The 25572-nt window shown below is 35.8% G+C and overlaps 1 protein-coding gene and 1 pseudogene across 1 annotated transcript in view; both read left to right on the top strand.

The window, feature by feature from the left end:
• MAGI2 (membrane associated guanylate kinase, WW and PDZ domain containing 2) overlaps positions 1–25572 on the top strand; it is a 1282556-nt gene that overhangs the window by 234850 nt on the left and 1022134 nt on the right. The window lies entirely within an intron of this gene.
• On the top strand, positions 7747–18603 carry LOC107542272 (uncharacterized; annotated as a pseudogene).

Below are 25572 nucleotides of genomic sequence, written 5' to 3'. Positions count from 1 at the left end.
AAATGATGTAGCCATGAGTGTTTATCTTTGGCTTTCTGTTCATATTGTATGAATATATGCATGTGTGCACACACTTCTTAATACCCTTGGCTTTTTAAAACAAGGAAAACATTAATATAAGCATTCAGCCAGGGGAAAAAAATTAAGAAAAGTAAAACCTTTTGTTGGCCACTATCAGTGTCAGAATAGTATCCTGAACCCAAGCCATCATCCTGATTGTCTCTGGACAGTCGCAGTCACACTTTGCGCTCTGTGCTCACTGCTCTTGTTAATGCTTGCAGCTGACTCTCAGCACAGCAGTGCAAGAGGCACGTCACCAAAGGTGGTCAGATCATATTTACAAGACCTTCCACTGGCTTCTCATTTTCCTGAGTCTAAAAGCAGAGATCCTTGCAAGGACCTACAAGTCCCCCCTTGATCTCAGTTCATTTTTCCACATCCTTACTTAGCTCTCTGATCATTTGCCCCCTGACTTTATCTCGGATTGCTCTGCCTTCTCTCACTGTCCCAATCACACTGGCCTTCTTTTTCTTGTCACAGAAAGACAGACAGGCACCTGCCTCATGACCTTTGCACTGTTTTCTTCTGAGAATACTGTTTTATCACATATTGTTTAATTAATTAATAAATTACTAGTTAATTCACTTTCAAAATTTTGCTCTCTTACTATGTAGGGGCCCTGGGTTAGTCACATAGGAAAAACAGTGACACTTTGTCTTGTGTTGAACGTAATTTATCGACAACCATTTTCTATGTCATTTTGAAAATGATTTGCAGGAAGAGCCATGTCAGTGCTTTGAGTTGCCAAGTTTATGAAAATTTTGGATTTGATACCTTTATATCAAGCCTACTCTATAAAAATGATTCTTGATATTTTTACATTTATCTAAACCTACTTTCTAGTATTTCACCTGAACACAATTACTCTGAATATCTTTCATACTTATGTGACTTCCCATTCTGTTATATCCAACATTTTCCTAGACCCTAATTCCATGTCATCAGCACTAGAAAGTACCTGCTGTTTTCACTAACTGATAATGATTCCCTTAGCATTATGTGCTATAGTCTCAATATAAGTTCAGCCCATAAAGAAGGCAAGTAAGTTTCCTTCTAACAAGTACACTAGCAAGAGAGACATTAGGTGGAAAAAGTCAAGGCCAAGAGTGTAGGACTTTTAGAATCTTATTTTCACAAAGATATAACCACCACTCCTAAGAAATGATTAGAAAGCTGACTCGTATTTAGAAAGAAAGCTAATTACTTCTTGGGAAGAATTCTTAAACTCACAGACTAAAAAACAAGTCATAGATGAGCTTAAAGCACAGAAAACCTACATAGGAGTAAAATCACATGCTCACCTGAAATAAGAGGAATTACAGAATACAGCCAAATTTTCTCATGCCTTAAGAAAGACAACTTGTGTTAAATAATGATGGAACCTCAGGTAATACTATTCTCAACAAAATGGTAAGCTTCACCATAACAGAGATCTTGTAATACTGCAAAGATTAAGTGGTTGTCATGTTGCTAATATGTGCACGGTAAGGCCTCAGCTCTTTGCTGCTGTTATCATTTTGATGTCCCCTGAACAGCATCCAGTCCTTTGCTGAGGACATAGAAAATGTTCAGCAGAGTAATTTGAACTTGAATTAAAATAACTGAAATAGTGATTCTTTTCTTACAAAAAGAATACCCCTCCTACCACAAACGAGCATCAAACAAAAAGCAAGGAAAATAGGAAGAGGGGTTAAAGGGGTTATGAAAAATTCTTGTACTCGATTTTGCTGTGAACAAAACTACTCTAAAATTTTAAGTCTGTGAAAAATAGCATGTAGCTTATGTTTTTAATCAGGGGACATTTTCTACTATAATTTGTATGACTTTTTAAATGAGGTTAATACATATAATGATGAAATATCAAAAGATGAAAAATTAGTAATTCTTAGTGTATGCATGTATATGTGTTATACTTTCATTTTGTCTTACCACAGTATTTTCAAACGTAGTTTTAATTTGGGTAATTATTTTTAAAAAGACAATGCAGGAATATATGATATAGTACAAAAGAAGTTACAAGAGAGAAATATTCTTAACTTGCTTTAACTCAAATATCCTCTTTTTAATTTAACCTATTATTCTATCAAGTTTACAGCACAAAATAGCATAACTCTGAGAAAATGTTTACTAATTAAGGACCTTAAATTATCTAAATTATCTACAGAGGGCAGCAAAGAGCTTCACTACAGACTAGCAGGATGGGTAAGCAGGTTAGAAGCGCTGCTTTCTGATTCTGCATCATTGGAAGAACTCTGTCAAAATCAAAGTTCAATTTGCTGAACTTACAGGTGGTTGACTGTTGTACATGGGAGAGAGCACGGGTCAGAATCAGCTGCTTGGCCATGGTCAAGGAAAGGTAGTAAATCAGTATATTCAGTGTGTCAAGCATTTCATGAAACTTGCTCCAAAGCTTGATACATACTAACAAAGGTAGTGCTTTTAGAAAATTAATTTACTAAAACACTCCAAAATAAATCGAAGTCAGATTCTCACATATTCTGATTATGGTGTTTTATAAAATTATAAACTGATAATCATTAATGATCAGTGTTCCAAGGCAAATTCTATTATATTTTAAGGTATCTTTGGTTTTGAGTACTTTTCCATTAATGTATCTATACCTCTAACTCTACACTTTCTTCATTAATTTTGTGACATATTGAAATTCAAAATATATCCAAGATGCCACAAGCCCACCTGTGTCCAGAGTAGTAATTCATCATCCTCTATTGGGTTCTCATTCTGAGATAGGGTTTAACTTGTAAGATGTTATTAAGATATGTCCTTGGGGTTAACATTTGTGGAATGGAGGGGAAGGAAGAAAAATTGCCAAGAGAGATAGTTCAAACTGCACTACAGGCCCAACCTCACATGACCCACCTGGGTCAATCAGTGGATGTTGGCCACTCCCAGGATGGGGCATGACCTTGGGCATGGCAACTCAGGCCACCTCTGCTGAAGCAACAAGTCCTCCCTTAAAGAAATATTTGAGTGGAGCATCACAAAGTGCACCATATTCATTCATAAAAAGCAATTAAAATGCCTTTTCCTAACACAGAAGGATGACCTTTCCATTTACATAGCAAGCTCTGCTTTTTTTTTTTTTTTTTACCGTATTAACTCATTCATTCATGCTTGATAGGAGCAGGTCTGTTGTTCTCTCTTTCAAATTCTGTTTCTTAATAGGTAAGACAGGTAGTAAAATATTGAAGTGAATTCTGTATCTAAGGTTTATATTAAGAAAGAAACACTGAAAAAGAAAATTACTAGAGGAATGCTTAATTGTACTTAAGAATTTATAACACCTTTAGGCATTTCTCACTAGAGAAATTCTTAGAGACCCAGAACTAAAGCCACATGGGAAGAGGCAAGAGAGAGGATGTTATTTTAACTTAAAAATTAACTTAATTGTCTTTGGTATTACAGGAGAAATATATACCTATCTAAGATATATAAACAAATGGAAAAACATAAAGAAAAAAATTAAAATTACTCCAGTCTCCCAACCCAGAGAAAACCACTAATGGCAGTGCAGTTTTCCTTCTAATATTTTTTTCCTCAGAACAAATATCAAGTTTTAATTCAGATTTTCTCACATATAGATGATTTTTTCCATTCCAATAAAAAGTATTCAAATGAAAACTTGCATCTACTACAGGTTGCTCCACTTATTTGGCATATGCAGCATGTAATTAGCACCATTACAAGTAATGGTGAAATAAATAGCTGAACCATGATGCACATTTCAAACTATTTTGTTGGGAGAAACTGCACAAAATGGAATTATTTGGTCAAAGAAAATAACATTTTAATGTTCTTGGTGTATTGCCAAATTGAAGTTCAAATAGTGTGCATTCAATTATGCTGCCTCAGCAATTTTTATATCTTTTCAACAGTCCTTGCAAAATTTGATAAGGAACAGAATATTTTACTATTGTCTAATTTTTTATTTTTTTTTATTAGTAAGTGAAATTAAACACTTTTTAGTCAGTTATATATCTTTCTGTAAATTATCTACTTCTTATAGAATTCTAATTCTATTGATTCGTAAGCCTTCTTTACACATTAAGGATATTTTCTTTTTTGGTTGTTGTCATTGCAATTATTTTGCCTAGTTTTCTGTGTTCTCTTCGCTTTTGATAACTTTCTGAACTACACATTTTTTGTGACAGTGAATCTAAACATGCTGTACTTTTTCTTTATGATTTCTTACTCAGCTTTTACCCTACTAAAGTTCTTTCTCATAGATTACATATATATCCACCTACATTTATTGTAGTGATTTTTAAAACACATTAATTCATACATATTTGTATTGTTATGTTTTAGAAACTAAGGATATAAATAAACATTTTCCAAATAATTATCACAAATCATTTATTGGAGAGGCGTTTAATATCTTATCACAACCCACATTAAAATTACACTTTCTAGCCCGGCCGGGCGTGGCTCAGCAGTTGAACATCGACCTAGGATCCAGGCCATCGGGGTTCGATTCCCGGTCAGGGCACATGCCCGGGTTTCGGGCACGATCCCCAGTCGGGGGCATGCAGGAGGCAGCCGATCAACGACTCTCATCACTGATGTTTCTGTCTCTCTCTCTCCCTGTCTTTTCCTCTCTCTGAAATCAATAGACATATATATATATTTTTAATCACACTTTCTATCACAATCTAGAATACATGACATAGATATACACTCACACACATACCTATAACTGAAAGTGTCAAGAATAATTTTTCTCCTTAATATTTGGAGTGAATTCTTATATACCCTACTCTTACTCTACCCCTATTCTATTCTATTTATTCTATTCTATTCTATTCTATTCTATTCTATTCTATTCTATTCTATTCTATTCTATTCTATTCTATTCTATTCTATTCTATTCTATTCTATTCTATATTATTCTATTCTATTCCATTCCATTCCATTCCATTCCATTCCATTCCATTCCATTCCATTCCATTCCATTCCATTCCATTCCATTCCATTCCATTCTAAATTTTCTATTCTATCCTATTCTACTCTATTCTATTTCATTTTATTCCATTTCATCCCATCCCATTTCATTCTATTTTAATAATTTTTAAAAACTGGCTATGGTCCACAAAATTGATTTTAAAAATGTACTTATGGCCTGGCTGGTGTGGCTCGGTGGTTGAGCATCTACCTAGGAACTGGAAGGTCACAGTTGGATTCCCAGTCAGGGCACATGCCCATGTTGCAGCCTTGATCCCCAGTAGGGGGCATGCAGGAAGTAGCCAATCAATGACTCTCTCCCAACATTGATGTTTCTATCTCTCTCTCCCTCTCCCTTCCTCTCTCTGAAATTAATAAAAACACATTTTTTAAAAATGTATTAATGGTGTTGACTCATTCTTTGGAAAATATGATTTACTGAATTCTTGTTTTGTGCTGTATGCTTTGTTTTATATTGAGTTTTTAGATTCTACTATATATTAAAGAAGTATAAATTCTGTTCCATTACTTTTGATTTGTGTATAATATTATGGTTTTAGTTACTTTAGGCTTATAGTATGATTTAATATTTTATAGGGCAAGTCCCTTCTTCCTAACTCTAAATTTTCAGATTTATCTCAGCTAGTCTCTCATATTTGTTTTTGTAGGTTAACTGAATCATTCTGTCAGAAATTACAGATTTGACAGGTGCGCCCTGTGGGTTCTTCATGCCTTAGTGGATGCTAAGAGAGTTGTAAGCCTTGTCCAGGCACATGTTTCCTGGGAATCTACAATCAGTTTCTGCTTCTAAACCACCTAGCAGCTATTCAAGCTCCAAACCTTTGACTCTTTGGAGTAGGAAGGCATGAGCCCATAAACAGATTTGACTGTTGTCCTTATAAAAAGGGAAATTTTGGATACAGAGACATGCACACAGGGAGAATGCCATGTGAGTCTTGGAGTTATGCTGCTATAGGCCAAGGAACTACCAGAAGCTAGAGATTTCTAGAACAGAGTCTTCTCCAGTGTCTTCAGAGGAAGCATGGCCCTGCTGACACCTTGATTTCAGACTTCTCACCTCCAGAACTGTGAGACATTTTTGTTGTTCTGGGTGACCCAGTTTTTTGGTACTGTGCTGTGGAAGTCTTAGCAAACTAGTACATCCTCCAAGGGTACCCAATAAGTTGATTAGTATCACTCTTTAAAAACAAACATAAAACTTAAGCTGGTTTATGATGGTTATTGTGGAGAGCCCCTTAAAGTGAATTTTAGGTAATTGTTTTGTAATCAAAACAAATATAAATGTTAGGCTATTAAGAACGGTGGCTAATCGAGTGAGTATACTCTATATTATTTTTACTTTAAGTAATACTTACCTTATTTTATGGAGTTTTGTTTTAACTGAAGATCAAATTAATCAAGACATGCCTACAAGCCACTTATCCCAGTCAATCTTCTGATGGATCTGTCTATTATAAGTGGTACAGTTTAAAAAATCTTAGTGGTGTTTTTATACTCATGATTATTCTTCTGTGACAGGGTTATTGAATTAAGTGAGCTATGAAATAGTTAGGTATAATTGTATGCATTTATAACAATTAACTTAAATTTCCCCATTTAAATCCAGAAACTTAGGAAATAGTATGTTGTGGATAATCAAATATTTTGGCTAACAATATTTAAAGTATCAGAATACATTTAACTGTAAACTCTATAAAATATACTTCAATCTGCTTTTAACTATGAAATACATACTGGAAATTTACAGTATTTTAAAGTCACTATTAAAAAAATAATTATTCTTGAATAATTTAGGAGGTGGGTGGGGTGACCTGTCTGCTTAAGCTCTGTTGTTAATCAAATTCTGTTTAAAACATTGTTCTATCTTAGTTATTAATCCCTAAAATAAGGAAAAATGAATTTTGAATAAGCACTAATTGAAATTAGCATGTATTATTTAATGAAAACAAGAGAGACAATGATGAGTATTTATGGAGTGGATTTTAGGAACTGAAAGTGGGGATTTAAAAATTAAAAAGAAGAAAAGGAATGATCATACATCCTTCTAAGTTTTTATTGAATTTAATAGCTATAGGTTTTCAATATGTTTTGATGTCAATGGGGCTATTAGTTTACCCATGAGTTCTAATCTTTTAAAAATTTTTAATTATAATATAGTAAACTGCTGTATGATTATTTTGCATACTTTTTGAACACACAGAAATAAGAAAATATGAATTACCCCCTTCAGGGGGCTTCAGCAAGGCATTCAGACACATGTCTGAAAGCTGGCTTGGCCAACACTGGACGCTGTGTGTACGGCCATGAACAAGACAAAGAGTTCTTGCTCTGCTAGTGTGACTATGTGGATATGAAAATTAATGATACTTAAAAGTCCTCATGTTAGTGAAAGCGATCCTTAAAAATCTATATATTTGAATAGTTAAATCTATAATATTCCAAAATATTAATCCAGTTTTTGGTAATTTTTGGAGACCCTTTGCTTCTTGCCCTGGATGCTAAAATAAACTTTAAAAAGACACAAAGATAATCATACATTCTGATTTCCTATATTAAAATACATTTTTCACATTTGTCTTTCTCAAGAATTTAATAAGAACCAACCATAGTTGTGGGAAATTGGTCCAACTCACAGAAACAACTCTGAAGAAAACCAACATTTAAGGAGAAATAGAAGGAAAGGAATTTGAAAAAGGGACCAGAATGTCAGATAAAAGTGAAGACGAGTATTATGTGATGTCCCTGATGATGCCAAAGGTAGAAAACTTTTCAAGAAGAGGAGAGGAGCCATTCTGCAACCCCAGAGAAATATTTATTCAGGCAAGACCGCGACAATGGATGCTAATACAACCAGGTGAAAGAATATTTGCATTTGCCAAAGTATCACCCCACTTGTTGATTACTAATTGCAACAGAAAAATTTTAAAAAGTGTCTTTAGAAAACAAAACCTGTCAGAACCACCATCACCAAGTAATCAAACTTAGCATCGCTAATAGTAGAGCCATCTGACTTTAGGGGCCTCCTTCAGAGGTATAAAGTGAAGGAATCAGTATCACCTAAAAAGAAATCTCCAAAAAATTTAAGCCATATCTCATTAAGTCTATAGCCTTACACCCCCTAGGCTTCAGCAAATATTGGGGATGGAAGATTAATCTATGAAAACACAATGAAGCTATCAGCTAAATCTAGAATGTGAGCCATTCCAAAGACAATTGACCTATGCTGTTCTAAAAGTTAATGTCATCCTGGGGAAAAAAATTGAATGATTGCTCAAGATTTAAAGAGTGTAAAGAACATAACAACAACCAAATACAGTACGTAAAACCTGAGTAGGAGAATCTGAATTGAGTAACACAGCTAAAAGACATTTTAAGGACAATTAGGAATTAGGAATATGTACTGGGTGGCAGAAAATATTAGCAAATTATTGTCAATTTTCTTAGTTGTAATAATGGTAGTTGCTGTTATCAGAAACTGTCATTATTTTTAGAAGATGCAAACTGAAGCATTTGAAGGTGTCTGCATGTCATGGTATCTCCAATTTACCTGCACAACTGTTAGGCAAAATGCACACCCATATACACAGCAAATGGCAAAATGTTAAGTATCACTGAAAAATTTAGGTAGTGGATGTCAATGTAATCATTGTATACTTTAAACCTTTCACTGTGTTTAAAAATGTTTCTGAAAAAAGTGTGTTTGGGGAGGGAGAGTGTAAATGCTGCTAAGAGATTCAACGAGATAAGCACAGGTTTTCCAGGAAGAGTATTTCTTTTGTGAGAACAGTTTTAGCCATTTTACAACAGACTGAGAAGTACACTAGGAGTAGGGAAAAAGAAATAGAAAGTTTAGACAACACTTGGAAGGAATTTAGCAGTTAAGAAATAGAAAAAATCACTGAAAATTGAGGGAAACGTAGATTCGAAGGAGAGATTTTGCTTTTTCATTTGTACTTTTCAACTTGGAAGTTTTTGCTCATTTCTTGTTTGAGCATACTCTTGTTTTGAGGGTAAAGAGGGGACTGTTTCAGCACTGACAGGGGAGAATGAAGAGAGAGGAAGAGACTGAAGAGGCTGGAGAAGGGGTGGAGAGGACGTGTCAAGCACCTTGGAATTAAATGGGTGTGAATAGGAACCAGAACAATGGAAGGTATTAGCAGATTATCTCTGAAATTGGTAAAGCTTTAGCTTCAGGGCCCCCACTTGCAAGCTCCTTCCCAAGATCTTGCAACTAATTTCTAATTTGCATTTTTGTGGAGGAGGGTCGCGTCAGACCCTATAAACCCTGGATTCACATCTATGGGAAAGTGTTAAGAACAAAAAGGTATAAACTTCTTGTGTACGTAAAATAGAGCTTCTCTAGCTTCAGCAAGCCTGCTAATGGCTGGGAGAGCTTGGTAAAGCATAGACTACTGAGCAGTAGTATATTTCCACTGTTACTGATGAAGAACCTAAGACATAAAAATTACATAAACGGGTACTAGCCTCAGGTACTAGGTCTCAGTGGTCTTTCTTCTGTACCACTCATGATCTATTTATAGTGTGCTTTATTATCTACATTATCAGAAAACTTCTACTTATCTTTATTTGGGCTATGAAAAATTAGTCTTATTGACTCCTTAGATTAAATTACAAATTTTTCTGAATACCGAATAATTAGCTTCTATTGCTGCACAACAAATTGCCATAAACATAGGAGCTTAAAACACCACATTAATTATCTCACAATTTCCATATGTCAAGTGTCTAGGCACTGACTGGTTAGCTGAGCTCTCTGTAAAGAGTCTCACCAGGTTGAAAGCAAGGTGTTGGTTGGGGCTTTGGTCTCATCAAGGCTTGGGGTCTTCTTCCACGTTCACCAATTGATGAAATCTTGTTCGTTCTTCCTTTCGCACATGGAGCTAAGAGCCAGGAGACAATTTCAACTTGCAGGCTGCCACTCAGAAGGTGTTTTCCACTCCAAGAGGCTCCACCTTGTTCCCTGCCAAGGGTTCCCTTCACAATGTAGCAGTTTTCTTCCAGGAAACTAGAAGAAAATCTCTTGCCCAGGCAGTCATATAATGTAACATAATCAAGAGAATGATTACGCTGAATGATGTAACCTAATCTAGGGTGTGGCTCTCCCACCAAATTTGCAGTCCTGCCCACATTCAAGGGGAGGGGAGTATGAGAGTGTACTCCAGGGGTGGGAAGGTTAGTGGTCATTTTAGAATGCTGTCTATCCCACACAAAGATATCTGAAAAGTTACCTATGGGCATTTTATACTTGATGAGACCTCAATGTTTTCTAATAATTATATTAAAAAATCTTTGAGATTAAATCAACAAAGATCTTTCTCTAGATACTTGTTTTAAATCTGTTTTAACAATCAAGCAAAGACATAGGACACACATTCCGTTCTTGGTAAAACAATGAGTTTGTTACCTGCCTTTGACATGACTGTAATTGCCTCCTTTGCTAATGTTGCTCTTGATTTTTAGAGGATGCTTAATAGCTTTCCTTTTGGGGATTATTATCCTTTGAACATTATATTTCTGTAAATATTCAGCACTGTCTTGTAAAAGGAAACTAAGATCCTGTCTGACAGTTGAACAGCACATGAGTTTATAATTTAGTATTGTGTTATATTTTTTTAAAGCTGTGAATATAATAATAAAGATTAAAACACTACAGGGAGTATGTGTCTGTGGCAGTTGTAGGTGTTAATTATGTTGTCAACTAGAAGAGTGAAAATTCAACCTCCTGAACTTGGGTCTCGGCAGGTTGGCCAAGTATCTGATTTTTTTTCTCTCTATTGTTGTTAAAATGTATTTGTTTATAGTCCTACATATCTTTGCTCCTTTAGATTTTTTTTTTTTGGATTATTTTGAATATGGAAATAGAGATAGAATCAAACTCACTCTTTTGAATCCCGGAAGTGAATGGCTTAGCATATTCATGAGAGGGGGGGTTAAAAACTGAGCAGCGTGAATTGGATACTTAAAAACTGTCTAGAGTTTGATGGCAGTGGGTAAGCCTTCAAAACTCAGAGGACCTCTATTAACATAGGGCACCAAAAAAAGCTGTGGTTTTTGTTTTGGGGCACTTAAAGTATTAATCTATTTCACCACTCCCTAGTAAATATGTCCATTAGTTAAGCTAAAATGCACTGAAATTTTTAAAATGGGAAAAAAAACAACTAAAGAAACCACTTATTCAATGATTTGTATTATCTGTGAGAAGCTGTTTAATATTTATTGTGACTAACTGTGGTTAAAAAATAAAACTGAATCTCAGTTCCTTAATAGTTTGATTTTCAGAAACAGAAGAGCTTGTTCATGTCGGAAATTTAGTAGTTACTCTTTTCAAAATAGGAAAAAGTTTAATACTGAATTTACATAGGCCATTGACTTACTAACATTATAGTCTGATTTTGAAAGAGCTCAAGCAGGAGCGGAAGCAACACCCTATTTCTTGTTCTGTATGGATTATACCAAGTCTGTGATTTTTTAATGCTCTTTAGTAGGATGAAGACCCACTTTCAACAGGGCCCGCAGAGGCTTGTTGCTTGGCCTTGCATCCCCCTTAGTCTAGAGATTATCGCACACCAGTCTCCCCCTTATTGTGGACTTCAGTCACATTGGCATTGTTCTTCTAGCTCCTTGAAAGAGGTTTACACTGTGCCAACAACCTTCTTTATAGAACATACCTACACATCTCTCCTCTCCCCCTTCCTCCCAGACTTAGATCTGACCTTTGTCATTTCTGGGAAAAATGTTCATCTTTGAGGGCTCCCTCCCCACCTCCCCACCTGTTCATGTTAAATTTTCTTGTTACTTGGGCTTATGGAACCATAACATTCTGTTCTTTTCAAGTGCTTCCCTCAATTAGCAATTACACACTTATTAGTCAGATTGTTTACTTGATATCTGTCACAGCTCCTGCCACACTAGAGTTAACTCTAGGAGGTCAGGGACTTTGTCTTATGTGTTTACAATTTGATCTCCAGAATTTAGCACAGTGCTAAGTATATAAAAGATATTGAACAAATACTTGTTGAATGAACACAGGAATGAATGAATGAACGAATAAATGGATACATATGAGCATGTATGGATTTGATTACTCATTACCTCTGAAGGTTTATGATCTCAATTAAAAGCTACACCTGCAAATAAGGAAAGCATTGAGCAAAGTGAGCAACCACTCTACCCATTAACAGCAAGTCTGCCTCATAGACCCATGCCTGCCAACCAGCTGGCATTATCACTATTATTTTGATGTCATGGGACATGTCTTGTGAAACTTTTAATAAGCTCGAAATAACAGAGACAGATGGTGACTTGAACACATTGTGGAATGTCAACACAGTTCCCATTCTTTTTACAGGTGGACCAAACATAAGGAAAGGAAGAATATAGCCTGAAGGGAATTGCAGAAGCCATGAAACAAAGTAGATTTGGATTAGCGGAATAGTTTTCTTGCCAGAGGTTAGCTTGGAGAAGGCATTCGAAGGAATAAAAGAGCACTAAACCTTTCCATGGAGCCAGAAAGTATATAAGAAAAGAGCAGAAATGGCAGGAGAAACTAAAAAACAAAAAAGTAATGTTGGCCAGGAGTGAATGAAGAGTCTAAATGAAGTAGACAGAGAATAGTTTATCATCTCTGTCCAGTTGTCCTTCCTAGTTGAGACAATGCTACTGCCAACTTAAAACTCTTCCATGTAGATGATGGCTTGGCATTTAAAACTCTTCTCGGGCTTTACAAGAAAATAAAATAAAATTCAGCCATTGAAATAGTTTTTTAAATCTTTATTGTTGAAAATATTATAGATGTCCCCTTTTTACCTCCATTGATCCCCTCTAAGCCTTATCCACCTCACCCCCAGGCATTCCCCACACCAATGTCTGTGTCCATGGGTTATGCTCATAAACATATAAGTTCTCTGATTAATCTCTCCCCACACACTCCCCCATCCCACCTTCTCTCTGAGATCCTTCGGTCTGTTCCATGCTTCTATGTCTCTGGATCTATTTTGTTCATCAGTTTATAATGTTTGATTACATCCCACATATAAGTGAGATCGTGTGGTACTTGTCTTTCTCTGACTGGCTTATTTCACTTAGCATAATACTCTCCAGTTCCCTCCATGCTGTCCCAAAAGATAAGAGATCCTTCCTTTTTACAGCTACGTAATATTCCATGGTATAAATGTACCATAGCTTTTTTATCCACATATCTACCCATGGGCACTTGGTTTTTTGTTTTGTTTTTTTCTTAAAAACAGTCAGGAATAGTGATAGTATGACTTGGTCTGGCATTTGTCAGTAATTCTTCTAGGTGATGCCCTTCCAATTTTTTGCATGTTTTTACCAGCATTAGCAGAGGAACATTCTCATAGACAATCAAAACAAGGTAAAATGTAATCAAATTTGTAATAAAGGAACATTTTTCAAGTCAAGAAAAGGAAGCTTGACATGTAAATATCACCCAGCAAAGTTATTTTGTTTTCTTTGCTCTTCTGTCAAATGCTGATATCAAGGTTTTTTTTTGGATCATTGAGATTCAATGACTATTTCATTGAAAACTTTTGAAATTGTCTTTGAAAAGGTACAAATAGAAATTTTATCAGGTTAGGATAAACTGAAACTAATTTTAACCTGGTGAAAGACATCCAAAGAAGCATTATCTACAACCCCTGACAACTGTGAATGAACCTCTATAAGTATATTGCTTTCTTAAGTAAGAAAATAAAACATTATGGGTTAAAATAAAGGAATATAGAGTTAGAAATTAGAATGCAAAAGGGAAAATATATTTTAAAGTGACTGATAAAAGTTGTTGGCAAAAGATGGCATGTAAATAATTCTTTTATGTATCTTCTTTCAATTGAGCTTTTCTATTTCTTAATTATTCTGTTTTTACATGGGGAAGGCAGGGACTTTAGTTTTAGTTACTAGATCACAGTGAAAGGCAGCCGTGGCAGTAATGAGACTTTACCCATTAATCTGATGCTTTGCAGAAACACTCACTGATTTGTCTCTGCTTTGCCCTTCCTCTGCCCTTCCTCCACTGAAGTCAAATGTTAACCTGATCCTCTAACTCTTTTGCTTAAAACCCTGCCGATACAATATACAGATGATGTATTATAGAATTGGACACTTGAAATATGTATAATTTTATTAACCAATGTCATCCCAATAAATTCAATAAAAATAAAAAATAAATTCCGGCCAGGGCTTCCACTGTGCTTCAGACAAGCTCGTCCCAGACCTCACCCCTTGTCTTCCTCTCTGACATCAATCTCCTAAGTCCTCTAGCACACCCACCTTCTCTTATAGCCTCTCAGTGACTTTATGCCCCACAAACTAGATGCATTTCCCTCTTCTTCATCTAGTTAACTCTTACGCTTACATCTCATCTCTGAGCTCACGTCACAGAGGTCTTCCCCACTGTCCCTTTAACTAGGCACTGCCCACCCTATCATGTGATTTCATGACTCTGGGAGATTTTTCTTCAAAGCACTTATCTCAATTTGTAGTTGTTCATTTGTAAAACTATTCTAGTATTGCCTACATTTAGCTAGATAAACTATGAACTCCATGAGGGCAAGCCCCAGGTCTGTTTCTCACCACTGCTTCTAAGAGCCGAGTGGGCATTCAATGAACAGGTGCTGAGTAGATGACTAAATGAAGTCCCTTGAAACAATAAATGGCTTGCGATACAAATTATATTTAGGGAAACTAAGATGTTAATGATATCATAATCATTGAAAGTATTCTCAAAAGAATATGGGTTATTGCTATCCCCGAAGCAACATTAAATTTTCTTAAAATAACCTTTAGAGTCAAACATTCTTCAGAAAGTGAAATATTATTAGGTATTCAGAGAAAAACAAAAGCCCATAGAAAAGGTATGCAACCCCCTGATGTAATTTGGGAATGACTATATGGACTATTGATTGATAAATACAGATGATGTATTATAGAATGGCACACCTGAAACCTATATAATTTTATTAACCAAATGTCATCCCAATAAGTTCATTTAAAAAAAAAGAAAGGAAAAAATGCATTAAAAAATTACTCTAATTTGGAAAATCATTTTCCATTGTCATAAATATCTTAATAATAGATACAATCTATTTGATGCTTATTATGTAGCAAACACCATATAATTTGTGTTAGTTTATGTAATCCTTACATCAGATGCACGATTAATTGAAGAAATGTATCTGCCAGACAGTGAGAAACTTACTACAAAGGCTGTTTATTTTTATTTTTATTCTTTAGTAGCCCATGTGGTATGCACAGCTGCCAGATTTTACTTATAGCTCGTGTAAATTTGACTCCTGAGCATTGAATGAAATGGGCTTGAATTTAGGCTTTTCAGTGTAAAACAGGACAAACCTAGGCACAGCATTTTTGGGAAAGCCTGGAATATTCCAAAGACAAAGTAGAGATATGCTCCACAATGTTGCAGGCTGAGCTATCCTCCCAGCTAAAATTGTCAGGGATATATATCTGGATCGGAGAATGCATCAGTGAAGGAGAATCCGCTTTTGATTTAGTTCTGCTCTGGAAGGGACAGCACAAGCAGTAACTATGGCTACGATGTCAAGATCAGGATTTACCAGCCAACAGTTTGGAGTATAAATTAGTGATCACTTATTTATTGTTCCATCCATACTATCACATCTCGTTAGCAGTGTTTATACCATTTTAGATTGAAGAATATAATTATGTATATGTTTATATATGCACATATGCATGCTATAGTGTGTTTTATATAGAAAGAAACACTTTCTTGTCCATCACAGTGACAGCTAAAATTTATACAGTGCTTACTATGTGCCAGGCACTGGGCTAACCACTTTATATCCATTTTCTCATTTAATCTTTATGACAATGCTATGAAGCATTATTATTCATAGCATTATTACTCAATTATTATCTCTATTATAACAAAGAAGGTAATTAGAGTTAGATTAAGATATATATCCGGGTTTACTTCCCTGGTAATCAGTGAAGCCAGCACTAGAACACAGGTCTTACAGAAACCCTGGTGCACTTCACCATTGAGGTAAACAGCCTCACCTCAGGCCAGCTTTCCAAGTCATTCTAGGTCACACCACCACCTACATTTCCAGTTCTACTTCTAGGTATTTTACTCTCTTATCACCTTACCTCTGACTCTAGATACTCCAAAGACTTGCCCTTTTTTGTGTTTCTCAAACTCATTGAACTCATTCTTTATTTTCCCTTCGCTTTTAACTATTTCCCTATGTAGATCAGCCCATCCCCTGATATTCACTTGTTGGGTTTCTGCTCAGAGCTCATCTCAGAAATACCTTCCCCAACTATCCATTTTCATAAATCCTTGCCTGTCCCAGCTCTCCTTACCTTCCATCATATGATCCTATTTTCTTCAGAGTAGTTATCATTTCTTTAAATTATCATAGGTATTTTATTGTTTATCTTTCCCACTTGAAATTTTATATTTTTATTTACTATTGTATATTTTTTTGTGAATGACCAGATAATAGTGTATTTGTCTGGAATTAGCCAAACCATATGCTAAGTGCTAAAGATAAAAAGATGAATAAAATAAAAATCATTTTATCAAGATCTTTATAATAGTTGGAGAGGAAGTCTTTTAAAATCTCAAATCAATGTTCTGTTTCAGGACAATGTAAAGTTGAAATCAATACTTCAGCTCTATTCAATTTATCCTGCAATAAGAGAGGTGAAATTTCTCACTTCAGTAAGCTCTATTGTCTCCTCATGCATATAGAACATGGGTGATTTGGGTGGTCAAAGTTAGGTATGGACAATGCCTGTAATTTCCTAACTCATGTGCTCTACATAAACACGTGGAGGACTTTATTAACATAGGAGGTTCTGGGATCTCCTGAGATCCAGATTCGGCTTGTCAGGGGTGGGGCCTGGACATTTAATATGTTGAAAGCACTCCCCCCTCCACTGGGCTCACCACTCAGGCTTGGGAACCCCCAAACTATGCTGCTTGGCTCAGAAAAATCTTCTGTGTTTTGTGCTGCAATGCATTTTAGGGAGATAGCATAGATTTGTATAACTTAAATCTCAAAAGCAAGAATACTTTTTAAAACCAAACTAAATCTTCAAATTGAAGATTGGTTCTTTTAGCAACCATTTATTCAGACATTGACTTAGTGTTCATTTATAAATCCTTCTTACCAAAAAGCATAGGGTATTTTACAAACATTAACCAAGGGAGAAACATGAATCTTGACAAAAACACTGTCGGCTAGATAAAATGTTTTCTGTAGATGAAAAAGTATAATTCTGCCTTTCAAATTGTATTTCAAATAGTATTTCTTGCCCTGGTGACATATGAATCTGTTTGTTGCTTTGTCAGTTATGTCTATTTTATATGCACTTGGATATTTACACATGCCAGCAGTTGAACACTCTTTTTTCCATATATGTTCTTTCATCTTTACATTTAAATGAGAAGTCACACATTATTTCCATTACTTAAATAAGGAAAGGGAGTTGAAATTCTACTTTACCATGTACACCCAAGTGATCTTAATTTATTCCTTTTTGATTGTCTCCAACTCTTCTGAGGTGGCTTCCCTGAATTTCAGTTAGGCTGTTTTTTTTCTGTATTTTGTCACAATCTACTATAACACTATACGTTTTCTAGACCTCAGATACCTGAAGTCTTGGACGAGGATTCAAAACAGGAGTTTAGGAGCTGGTCTTCATGCTGGTGGGAGTGGCCAAGGTCGAGGCCCTGATGGCCCAGGCAGGAGGGCGGTGAGCCAGAATGGGCCCCAAGGCTGCCCCCAAGCAGACCTGCTCAGGGCTGCTCCAGGCCACAGCCAGAGGTGGCTTCTGTGACCCGTTTACCCTGCTGAATCTCGGAGCGCATCCTGGGAATGTTCTGTGCTGTCTTGAGATGAGGGCTGGTGCCTCTGCTGGAGAGGTCCCTTTCAGGTAGACGCAGACCTGGTAGATGCCTGGATTTTGGCATTTTCTCCTAATTCCCAGTATCTGGCCACAGGAATTCATGTGGGAAAGTGAATATTTTTGATGTGGAAAGTGGGAAAACGGAATATTCTTTGACCACAATAGGAAAATTCTTTCTTAGCACTGCATATAGTCCTTATGGGAAGTATCTGGCCAGTGGGACCATAGATGGAATCATCAGTATTTTTGATATTGCAGCTGAAAACTGGGGCACACGCTGGAAGGCCATACTATGCCCATTTGCCCCTTTACCTTTTCCAGGGATTCAGCTCCTCTCCACTGCTTCAGATGATGGCTATGTCAAGATCTATGACGTACAAACAGGACAACTTAGTTGGCATTCTGAGTGGCCAAGCGTCCTGGCTGCTGAAGGTGGCATTTTGTCCTGAGACACTCACTTTGTTTCCAGTTCATGGCGCAAAAGTGTGAAAGTTTGGGATGTTGGAAGGAGGACTTGTGTTCACCAGGATCAGGTGTGGGGAGTCATTCATATACAACAGAAATGGCTCAAAAATTGTGTCCATTGGAGATGATCAGGAAATTCACATCTATGATTGACCGATTTAAACATCAAAAGTCTTCCATGCTAATGCTGCCAAGAGCATGTACAGTTTGAACATAATATTCCTTGTCTTTCTAGCTCGTTTAAAAGAAATACAGCATTTATCATAGCAGAAACTTAGCTTTTGTAGATACAACATAAATCTTTTCCTGTTTTATTGAAAACACTTTTCATACGTTAACATAAAGTGTTCTTAATGCAAATAAATAAATACATAAAAATTAAAAAGGAGTTTGTTCCTTTATCCCTCTAAGGCCCCTTCCATTTCTAACAGGTTTTCTGTAGGAATCCATTTTTGTTTACAGTTTATCCCTATCAAATGTACCAACCCTATGTTCATTCTCTTGAAGTCCAGAATTCAGTTTAGGCTGCCTTTTAGAGTAATGTCAGAAAATAACTTTGTCTGAAGATTAGTGGTTGATGTCCAGGGGGTGTTTATATTGTACACCCGCAGCCATGCTATGCTTAATATCAAGGACTCAATTTTAATGGCATAAATTAATTTAAATCTCCCTCTGCTCTCAGGGCCTCAGAATATTTAATATGAATTGATTATAATAAAGAATAGGCCTAGTTCAGAATAAAATTTAGCAGAAAATAAATCACTAATATATTTTTATTGCAGTGACTAATTTAGCCTGATGGAGCTCCATGGTTAAACGTGCCATATGTTGAATATTCTCTTTTCTTTTTTATATAATTGGGTATTACATTTTTGTAAAGCACTTTTTTTGTTGTTATCCCACAACAAAAAATTGATGAGCTGCAAGGGAACAAGTAAAAAGTTACATGGAATACCAAAAATGCATAGTATAAAACAATAACAGGGATGGTCAATTTCTGCAAATATGTAAGGAGGTATACAGCCATCTAAGTCTGCTGCAAAACAATTATAATTTATAATTTCAGTATGAGAAACAGCAGTGAGGAGGCTAATGATTTGTTTTCTGTTTGTTTTGGGGGGTTTTGTTGTTGTTGTTGTTGTTGTTGCTTTTTAAATCTGCCTGACAAATTCAGAGGGCTATGAACCAAGTTTAAATAAATGAAATTCAGTAAATACAAAACCTGGAGTTTAACTGGAGTAATCTTAATCCCTTAACTAGCACACTTATTTTAAAATGCTCTATTAGTCAGCTTTTAGAAGAAAAATTCACCTTTTTTTTTTTTTTAGTATTTCTTCATTGTTTTCAGAGAGAGGAAGGGAGAGGGAGAGAGAGAAAGAGAGAGATAGAAACATCAATGATGAGAGGGTCATTGATCGGCTGCCACCAGCATGTCCCCTGCTGGTGACCCAGCCCCCACCCCAGGCATGTGCCCCAGCAGGGAATCGAACTGTGATCTCCTGGATCCTAGGTAGATGCTCAACTGCTGAGCCACGCCTGGCCGGGCTACCTTTTTTTTACTTTTAAAAAATGTTTTTATTGAATTTATTGGTGCAACATTGGTTAATAAAATTATATAGATTTCCGGTGTATGATTCTATGATACATCATCTGTATGTTGTATTGTGTGTTTACCGCCCCAAGTCACATCTCCTTCCGTCCCTATTTATCCCCCCTTTATCCTTTTGTACCACCCTCAGCCCCTTTCCCTCTGTCAGTCTATATCTCTGAGGGTTTTGTTTGATGGCTTGTTTTTTGTTCTTTGCTTAATCCCTCTACCTTTTTCACATAACCCCCTGCACCCTCCTCCCCTCTGACAGCTGTTAGTCTGTTTTCTGTTAGTCTGTTTTCTGTTTTTCTATATTCTTTACTTTGTTCACTAAATTCCACATATAAGTGAAATCCTGTGGTACTTGTCTTTCTCTGACTGGTTTATTTTACTTAGCATAATGCTCTCCAGGTCCATCCATGCTGTCCCAAAAGGTAAGATTTCTCTTTTTTTACAGCCAAGTAGTATTCCATTGTGTGAATGTACCACAGCTTTTTTATCCACTTATCAATTGATGGAACTTGGGCTACTTCCAAATCTTGGCTACTAAAAATGACACTGCAATGAACATAGGGGTGCATTATTCTTTTGAATCAGTGTTTCAGGTATCTTTGGACATATTCCCAGAAGTGGGATCTCTTCATAAGGCAGTTATATTTTTAATTTTTTGAGGAAACTCCACAGTTTTCCACAGTGGCTGCACCAATCTGCATTCCCATCAACAGTGCACGAGAGTCCCTTTTCTCCACATACTTGCCAACACTTGCTGTTTGTTGACTTATTGATGGTAGCTTTTCTGACAGGCATGAGGTGATAGCTCATTGTGGTTTTCAGTTGCATTTCTCTGATGATTAGTGCCCTTGAATGTCTTTCATATGTCTACCATCCATATGTCCTCTTTGAGAAGTGTCGGTTCAAATACCTTGCCTATTTTCTAACTGGACTTTTTGTTTTTTGGTGTTGAGTTATATACATTCTTTTAAAATTTTAGATATTAATCCCTTATCAGATGTATCATTGGAGAATATGTTAGCCCCTTCAGTGGGTTGCTTTTTTATTTTGTTGATGGTTTCCTAAAGAACTCACCATTTAATACAAAATCTGAACTTTCACATGCACCTATCTAGTCGAGATTAGTTGCCATTGATTCTGTAGTCTTCTTATACAGAACAGAAGGCTGCTTAGTTCCACAAGTTTATTTCAATCTTGACATCTTGAAATACTTAAATTTTTGAAAAGGAATGGAAAAGTGAATTACGGTTTTCTGATATAGAATATCATGTAAACATTCTTGGAAGTGATATTATTAAACATTTATTCCACAATCAACACTCTGTGATAATATTAAAATGAAGAGAAATACTAGTTTTAGAGCATGTTATTTATGTGATTAATTATATTGATAAAGTTCTATTTTATATGGAGACATATGAGTCATTCCACAAATATAAATCTCTGCCAAGTGTTTCTGAATTTCAGGGTTATTTTAAGAATAAATGTCTAGGGGAAAAATTTAATTCATCACCATCAGAAGAGAATCTGCAATATACTTATGAGAGGTGGGGTATAATTGTCAAAGACTGGACCCTAACAAATACAGGGCACAGGACAAGAGGCAAGAAGCCAAAAATGTTCAAATCATAATATTCAGCTTTCAGAATAAGAAACTTCTAATGCAACACATGAGCCCCTGGGAGTAGCAAGAGACTAACAAGAACATAAATGGTAAGAAGCCCTGAGAGGGAAAGTGTTGGTTGCCCTAAGAATTCAAACTTCATCTTCCACCAAGTTTGCCTAAGGCTGATTCTGCCCTTGTTCTTCCAAATAACAACACAGTCCAATTTTGTGTATCTTGATTTAAACCTCACACAATGAGCCTTTTCTCTTAAATTAAGCTCACAAGAACATTTCTAAATTGTAGGGTGTGAACAGAGGTTTAGTGTAGCTTTTTATTTCTTCACAAATAAAAAAGCACATCTATCACTCTCTTCAGTGCCAACTCCCAACAAAATTAGAGATATAAAAAAGAAGGAATACTTGCCCAGCTGGTGTAGTTCAGTGCTTGAGTGTCAACTCCGGAACCAGGAGGTCACGGTTCCATTCCCGGTTAGGGCACATGCCCAGGTTGCAGGTTTGATCACCAGGATGGGGCATGCAGGAGGCAGCTGATTGATGATGTTTCTCTCTCATCCTCTGATGGATGTTTCTATTTCTATATCTCTCTCCCTTCCTCTCTCTAAAAAAAAACAAAACAATAAAAACACATTAAAAAAAAAAAAAAAGAAGAGGGGGATATCAACTGAATTTACTAGGCCTTGAAAGTCCATCTTTTTCCCATATCCCAAACCAAAATTGCTGAATCAGAGAGAAATGCCCTCTGCGCAGCAAGGCCCTGCATGACCATTGTTTGGAATGACTGCCATTCTCTTAGTGCCCTATCACCAAATTCCTTAATGGTGAATTGAATTTTCATACTTCACTAGCATCAGCCTTCACTAGTGAAAACAAATATGTCAGACATTATGTACTTCTGATTTCCTAAAAATAAATGCAGAAATTAAAATCCCTGGAGATTTTAATCCTGGAGTGGCAGAGATTCAGAAGCCAGATGTTCTGTAGGCTCTTTGAAATAGACAAAGTGAACATCAGCATTAGTCTTCTGAAGTCTGATAGTGCAGCCAGTACATGTTTTATTGCCTTTTTTTTTTTCCAATCTGGATTTTCACAGCAGGACTAGATTAGGTCTTCCTGTGTGCTCTCCTTAATTCATTGCTCTTTTTGTAGATGTTTGCATAAAATACATTTTGTTTAGTTGTAGGTGGTTTCTTTTTTAACATCTCAAGGATGATATTCTAATATTCCCCTGTTGAGATCAAATCAACAGACTATTATTTTAAGAACTCATACACTCTATAGACCATCATGCATTTCCTGGTATTCCCTGGGAACCCAAAGTAATGAATGGGCTGTGAAGTTGGTGGGAGATTTTTTTTTTTAAACCTATCTGTTTGAAAGAAAAATGAAATAGAAGACAGGAGCACATATATTTCTAGGTGTATTTCCAACAGAAAAATAAAGTATGAAGAAAAATATGCTTTTTGGGCCAAGCTCTGTTAAGAATTAGCAAATCTATTTTCTAGAAGTAGTAGATCTTTTCTTGTACTTAAAGTATATTAAATAATGACTTTCTAATGAGAAAATCCAGGCCAGCTCCTCTATGTCTCTGAAGAACTTCATCAACTCTTAGAGTAGCATTTCCAAACCTAGCAGTAAAATTAGAAGTTTCACTTCCATAGAAAACAAAAATGAAACAATAACTTTAATATGAGTGCAGGGCCACAGCTAGAGCAGCAGCACTTTCCCTAAGAGATATTGTCACACTGAGTATTCACAGAAACAAATCGGATGGCTAAATGGAGGGGACGAGGGTAGAGTGTGGCAAAAATGAAATAATCTATCCAAATTTTAAAAGGCAAAATTTGAATGTGTTGACTTTCATATTTATAATACTACTTGACCTTTGAGGGATTTGTTTGAATTTCTAATTATCAATTTCTCATCTATAAAATGGGAGTTATAATACTTGCTACCTGCTGCTTAGATAATTAATATTCGCATTGAGTGCTTGCTATGTGACAGGCATAATGTGCCTTATATGAATTTACTCAATTCTCACTTTCATACTCTTTTTGTAGATAATATATAACAGTCATATGGTGCTTGGCACTGTTCTGAGCACTTTGTTTACATTTATGAATATACTATTCTTGAAACAACCTTGAGGGAGATACAGCCATTGCCCTACTTTACAAATGAAGAAACTGAAAAGGAAAGCAAGTGGGATAATACATGTTTGCTAACCTACAAAATATTGTATACAAACAAGTAGGTACACATTTTTATCATCGGCATAGATTAATTAGCTACTTTCTATATATGCTATTATATAATTCCTTTCTTCCTACTCCATTTTGGAAGGTAGATTTTTAACTGAAATGATATTTGTTATATGACCTACCTAACAGTTTCTGTAACAGAAATAATTTATTCTATCTTTTAAGGTTACATTTTATGCACGATAGGAATATTGAAATTTGAGGACATACTTAAGTTATCAGATAATGATAATATTATTGTATTTTACCTAGTGTTTAAAAGTTCTTACAAATTACCAGAATTAATTCTAATCTGTGCTGAAAAGTAGAAGCTCATATCCGTTCTATATCTAACTGAAAACTTACGAGTAGTGGCTCACTGGTTTCTGTGTTTAGCCACTAGTCCTGAAGTGCCGTAGGATTTGAAGTTCAGTATTAATCATCTATGCTGCCACTGCGATATTGTGGTCAGGGTCCTCACATTGTATTTGTTATTTTTGAGTAATATTACCAAAGCAAAAGGAGCAAGGTCATCTAAAGTTGGGCAAAACAGGTGCACATTCAGAACTATGGAAATGGGTAATTTAATCAAGACAATTTTTAAAACATGTTTTTATCTTAGCAAATGTTGCAACCAACAAGTATTTGTATACTTTGATACCTTCACATCACTGAATAATGGAAAAGGGAATTGTCAGGTTATCCCTAGTTATACTCCTAGAGCCTGATTTGAGGGGTATGACATCATCTGTCTGCTTTATTCATCTAATTTTCTACTTTGTACAAGATAAAACCAAATTACTAGCAGCACTGTGTAAAATGTTGTTGGCTGCTTTTATGTAGAGAATGAGAACTATGTGTACTGATTACACCCAATTTACCATGAACATTTGTCTAGATTATAATAAAGGAAGGAAATTTGAAAACAATTTGTTTTAGCAATCTTTTTTCATTTCTTGTTCACTTATCAGAACAAAACTGCAAAATCCTTTTAGAAAAAGAGTGAGGCATGGTGTTGCCTGAGATGTGTGAAGCATGGCATATGGAAATGAAGCTGAAAGTAGTGTCAGAAAGATGACCTGTCACTCGTCAAAAAGCAAGAAGGGCAGGTACTCTGGCTGACATGCTACTTGTTTATTACATGGAAAACTCCTAGCTTCTGTACTGGTGGATCAGGGACTATGACTGAGGATGACCAAGACATTTTCAAGATGGGAACAACTTAAAGGATGCTGGGTGGGAGGTCAAACTGAAGAGCTAGAACTGACATGATTAATGATAGGGGGTCAGGTTAAGTAAAATAAGAGGTTCTCTAGACCTTTCGACTTGTTTTAATTTTATGTTCTGGTAAATGCCTGTACATCTTTTAGGACTCAACCCACATGTTGACATCATTATTATGATATTATTGTTATTTTCACACACACACACATACATTCATACATATGCACACTCACAAGAAATATTCTCCTGTTTCAGTCCTTCAACACATCCATCTTTGGGTGTTCGTCCTAGATTGGTATCTCCTGATCAAGGCACGCAAGCCTCAGGGATGTAGGTACAGTTTAGAATTATTCTTCCTATTAAAAAACTCTGAAGATAAAATTTGCCTTTCAATCAACTTTAATAACAGAAATTTATGTTTAATATTAACCAAACCGATATCTT

The sequence above is a fragment of the Miniopterus natalensis genome, chromosome 10 (genome assembly GCF_054644295.1).
Source record: "Miniopterus natalensis isolate mMinNat1 chromosome 10, mMinNat1.hap1, whole genome shotgun sequence".
In the NCBI taxonomy this organism is placed as follows: Eukaryota; Metazoa; Chordata; class Mammalia; order Chiroptera; family Miniopteridae; genus Miniopterus; species Miniopterus natalensis.
This window is presented reverse-complemented; position numbering and strand designations above follow the sequence as displayed.